The sequence below is a fragment of the Lactuca virosa genome, chromosome 5, assembly GCF_052849685.1.
Source record: "Lactuca virosa cultivar CGN04683 chromosome 5, Lactuca_virosa_CGN04683_v6, whole genome shotgun sequence".
Taxonomy (NCBI): Eukaryota; Viridiplantae; Streptophyta; class Magnoliopsida; order Asterales; family Asteraceae; genus Lactuca; species Lactuca virosa.
This window is the reverse complement of record NC_136430.1, coordinates 332330789-332336788: the sequence shown is the minus strand read 5'-3', so window position 1 is coordinate 332336788 and position 6000 is coordinate 332330789.

Below are 6000 nucleotides of genomic sequence, written 5' to 3'. Positions count from 1 at the left end.
GATGCCATTCGTATTGACGAATGCACCTGTTGTGTTCATGGATCTAATGAACAGAGTGTGCCGTCCATTCCTGGACAAATTCGACATAGTCTTCATTGATGACATCCTTATCTACTCAAGAAGTGAGGAGGAACATGGCCAACATCTTCTTCAAGTATTGAAAACTCTTAGATTAGAGAAACCCTATGTGAAGTTCTCAAAGTGTGAATTTTGGATCAGGAAAGTTGATTTGCTAGGTTACGTGGTCAGTTCAGAAGGAATACACGTCGACCCTTCCAAAATAAAGGCAATTGAAAACTGGTCAGCACCCAAAACACCAACAGAAATCCACCAATTCTTAGGTCTTGCTGGCTACTATCGCAGATTCATCAAGAATTTCTCTCGAATAGCTAAATCTCTTACCACCCTGACGTAAAAGGGTGTAACTTTTAGCTGGGGAGTAAAGCAAGAAACAACGTTCCAAACGCTGAAGCGAGCTCTGTGTAGTGCACCGATCCTGTCTCTTCCTGAAGGGACAGAGGATTTCGTAGTGTACTGTGATGCTTCTAATCAACGGCTTGGATGTGTTCTTATGCAAAGAGGAAAGGTTATATCATATGCCTCAAGACAGCTAAAGACACATGAAATCAACTATACAACACATGACCTTGAACTAGGAGCAGTGGTATTTGCTCTAAAGATCTGGAGACATTACTTATATGGCACGAAATGCACAGTATTCACGGACCATAAAAGTCTCCAGCACATCTTCAATTAGAAAGAGTTGAACATGAGACAACGACGATGGGTGGAGCTACTGAACGACTACGATTGTGAGATTCTTTATCACCCTGGTAAAGCTAACGTAGTAGCTGACGCTCTTAGTAGAAAAGAATACTCGGGACGCCGAGTAAAGTCGTTGACCATGACAATCCATTCACATCTGTCCACATAGATCAGAGAGGCTCAGCTCGAAGCCTTAAAACCTGAAAACGTGGCAGGTGAAACCTTGAGAGGAATGGATAAAAACTTCAAAGTCAGGAATGATGGAGTCTATTGTTTCATGAACCGGATCTGGACACCAAAGTTCGGTGGTTACAGAGACGTTGTTATGAATGAAGCACACAAAACCCGATACTCCATTCATCCAGGTTCAGACAAGATGTATCTGGACCTCAAGAAACTATACTGGTGGCCTAACATGAAGGCCGAAATCGCTACCTTTGTGGGCAAGTGCCTTACTTGTGCCAAAGTCAAGGTAGAATACCAGAAACCTTCAGGTTTATTGCAACAACCTGAAATCCCTGAATGGAAGTGGGAGCGGATTACAATGGATTTCATAACTAAGTTACCCAAGACATCGGGTGGTTATGATACTATTTGGGTAATCGTCGATAAATTAACCAAATCCGCACACTTCTTACCAATCAAAGAGACCGAAAAGATGGAAAAGCTAACAAGAACTTACCTCAAGGAAATCGTTAGACTGCATGGTGTGCCGATATCTATTATTTCTGACCGAGATAGTAGATTCACTTCTCGTTTCTGGCAGTCTTTACAAAAATCTTTGGGAACTAGGTTGGACATGAGTACAGCCTACCATCCACAAACTGAAGGACAAAGTGAGAGGACGATTCAAACTCTAGAAGATATGTTGCGAGCTTGCGTGATAGACTTTGGAAAGGCATGGGATACTCATTTACCCCTTGTCGAATTCTCTTACAACAACAGTTATCACACTAGCATAAAGGCTGCTCCTTTCGAAGCTCTCTATGGCCGCAAGTGCAGATCACCTCTGTGTTGGGCTAAAGTGGGTGACATGTAGCTAGCTAGAAGTCAAGTTACTGACAGTGCTTTCACTGGTCCGGAAATCATTCGCGAAACTACGGAGAAAATTGTACAAATCTGGGAGCGACTTAAAGCTTCGAGAGATAGACAGAAAAGCTACGCTGACAAAAGAAGAAAACCTTTGGAATTCCAGGTTGGTGGCCGCGTCATGTTGAAGGTCTCACCCTGGAAGGGCATGATACGCTTTGGAAAGCGTGACAAGCTGAATCCAAGGTACATAGGACCATTTGAGATTCTTGCTAGAATCGGTCCAGTAGATTACAAACTCCGACTACCTCAAGAACTAAGTAACATATATCCTGTTTTCCACGTCTCGAACTTGAAAAAGTGTCTGTCCAACGAGACTCTTGTAATCCCACTCGACGAAATCGAGATCAAAGAGAGCCTCAACTTCGTGGAAGAACCAGTAGAGATCATGGACCGAGAGGTCAAGCAAACGAAGCAAATCCGTATTCCTATAGTGAAGGTTCGCTGGAATGCCAAGCGGGGACCTGAATTCACTTGGGAGCGCGAGGATCAAATGAAACTGAAATATCCTCATCTTTTTACTTAGTTATTTGTAATTGCTTAATTGCTTAAACTCTAATTTCGGAACGAAATTCTCTCTAACGGGGGTATGATGTGACAACCCGAAATTTCTATCTTTTACAGTCATTCAATTCAATCAAAGTCAGACTAGTTTATGCTATCTTTTAGCACCTTTAAGGGTCTGTTTGAGAGTTTCTGAGCCTAGTGTAATGTATGAATGGATGCTAAGATGAGTTAGCTTGAGATCGGGAGGTTAAATTCGAAACAGAAAATCACTCACAAGGTGTTCACGGCCGCAAACTAGGTTCACGGCCGTGAACCACCTCCTATATATATTGGAATGATCTCATTTTCTTCTTATTTCTCCTCTTCCTAACCGTGAACACATCCCTTCTCTCTCAAAAAGTCTCAACCGTGAACACTCTAAAGCCTCAAAAACGTAAGTGTTTCACCCTTAATCTTGTCATACTTGAAGGACTACTAGATCCTAGCCTTGATTTGTCAAGTTTCATCATCATCTTCATGAGTTTGAAGGGATCACGGCCGTGAACCCTTCATAAGGGCCGTGAACCCTTCATAGATTCATGAGGGCCGTGAACACCTCATGAGGCTGTGAATCTCATGAGGCCGTGAACTCTATACGGCCGCAAACCCATCCATGGGTGACCGTAAACCCCTTCCAAGCTTCCATTTGTGAGCCTAACACTTCATTTAGGGTATTTCCTACAATCTTAGGTGGTTCCTATACTAGTTAAGAGTTGTAACCACTAATTGAATACACATATATGTGAATACATGCCTTATAGGATCCAACTGTGCTTCGGAACTTCAAATGTGAAGTTAAGCATCCTATATCTATCTTACCTTCCAGATCACTTACAATCAGGTGAGTTCATACCCCCGTATTTTCATAGATTTCATTGTTTTAAGGGGGGAAATACAAGTCTAACACAAGGATTTTGTGTTACAAACAAAAGATTTCAATAAACTTATATTTGGATTTCAGTTATCAACAATTCAATTGATTTTCAAGATCGTGTTAAAATGACATTAAGTCACCAAAAGTATTTCAAAATATTAAAATTTCTTTTAAATGTTTTATAAACTTATATTTTCCCCATAAATCATATCTTTTAAATCTTATTTATATATATATATATATATATATATATATATATATATATATATATATAAGATTTAAAAGGCTTAGGACTGATAACCCACTTTGGTTCCTTTTCCTTGTTTGGATGTGGGATTATAAGTATCGGTTATTTGTCCGAGTGTCATTTAAATTTTACTTATATATAATTGTATATGTATATAAGTATAAAAGCTATTTCATCCCGTTCAAATACCCTTTGTAACATGTTGAGCAAGGGGTTGCATTCATGAATAGTCGGTATCAATTCAGAAAGTACATATAAATTATAATAGGTATAATTTATGAATCACAGAACATTAATTCATAATTCAAGTATACTAAAGTACATTGTTTTACAAGAACAAAGGTTTGATTCAAAACTAAACAAGGATATACATCTTTCAGATACATGTTAAGAATACTAATTCAAGAGCATACTGTTAATCATTTATTTCAGAATGATTGGGTTTTCATAACTATTATACATGTAACGTTTATATGCTTTGTATGAGTCATTTGATACGGGTTGTTCAATTCATTTAAACAATATAGTTAAAGTCCTGACATTATAACCAGAATCTCCAGCCGGGGATCGAAACAATGTGAGTATAGATCTATATTGGGATTGACAACCCTGCACTCAGACTGCTAGCTACAGTCAGGCATACATGCCTACGAGTGACAGTTGTTATCAACAACTTTTAATGCCTTCAATGCGTTGGGTCAGGCCATGTAGTCTCAGTATGGTTATAATAACTCATTAAAAAGATATTAACAATACGTTAGTGTATAATTAACTAAACTTAAGTACATTTCCAAAGTACTAGTTTTACAATATACAATTTACAGTATTACATTACATTTTACAATAACATTTGGTGGAACCAGGCATACTCACAGATACAAGTTTTACATAAAGGAATACAAATACAGAACATTGGTTTACAAACAGAACGGTTTTAAGAGATTAAAACTACTTTCATATATATACATCAGAAAATATAGGATTTTATGGAACAATATACATATTCAAGAAACATAAACATACTTTCAAACATAAACACTTATGCACTCACTCAACTTTATGTTGATACTCTCTTTTCAAATTACTTGTATTCTCAGGTAACCAGTAGACAGGTACTCCCCGAGCTTTTGAGAAGATGGAGTTATTTGAGTCTTGTCTTCTTGTGTATAACTATTTTGGTTTCAATATATACAATGATGAAACACATGTAAATACTTATACTTTTTAAATACAATGGTTGTTTGTACTTTGATTACTATATTGTATGTGTTGTGATACTACAAATGAAGTCATCCACCCCCGGACGTTTCCGCCGTCTGGTTTGGGGGTGTGACATGAATCCAACAAAATCTCCCTTTCCATAATTCTAAAATACCAAAAGTCCCAAAAATTGTTTTTAGTGGGTAGGTTTGACTTATATATTTACACAATATATGTGAGTTACATTTGATCCTATATATATAGTTAGTTAATGTATTGCCAAATTTGTAGTTGATTTTTGATGGTCTATGTGCTTGTGTATGTTCTAAGTGGTTGTATGTGTTTGAGATGGTTATGTTTGTTCTGTAACTGCAAATTATGTTGATGTTTATGATCTAGGTGTTTGCTTGTAATTCCAGGGAGTTTGTGTTTTTATTGTTTTTTTGATTGAAGATAAAAGAGATGAACAAACATGAGGATGAACTCAAATCTAAATGTATGGTAGTGTATTTGTATTTTATGTTATGATGATTGAAGATGAAGAAATGAAGGAGAACGAAGGGAATTTTTTTTTTTTGGTGATTTCAAGAAGAAAAAAAAGGCAATATATGAAATGACCAAAAGACTCTCATGTGCAAGGCATATATGACATTTAACGGATGTTATTACAACGTGGATAGGCCAAGGGACCGAAGGTGAAAATAAAAACAAATTAGGGACCAAGAATGCTACAAGTCGATCATATGGAGTTGTGGACTATATGAGATATCATAGAGCAAATAAATAATTTGTGTACTTTACTCTATATTCTATGACATGTTTGGAAACTAAAATTTGGAAAATCTCTAGAAAAGTCCTAATGTTTTAGCCTAATTTACAACAAAAGTCACATACTAAAATTTGTTTACAAAAAATCATGAATTGCCGGTAAATACGACGATTTGACCATGTTTTTCCGGTTTATTGGTTTCATTACTTACACGGTTCTGTTAAAGTCCTATTATTTTATTATAATTTACGAATAAATCTCAACTAAAAGTAACTGATGATTTGGCCATTTTCTCCTATAACATACATATTATCGTTTTCATTGTTGATTTGGACGTTTAGTTATTAAATGAGATGGTGAAATGGATATGTTGGGTTATATAATGCTATGTTTACCGTAAAACTTGATATCCTGATGTATTGTATATTTTTCGGAATATAAAATGCTTTCAATGAAGACTGTAATAATTACATAAACTAGCAACAACTTTGTCAGTTTTTACGTTTATAA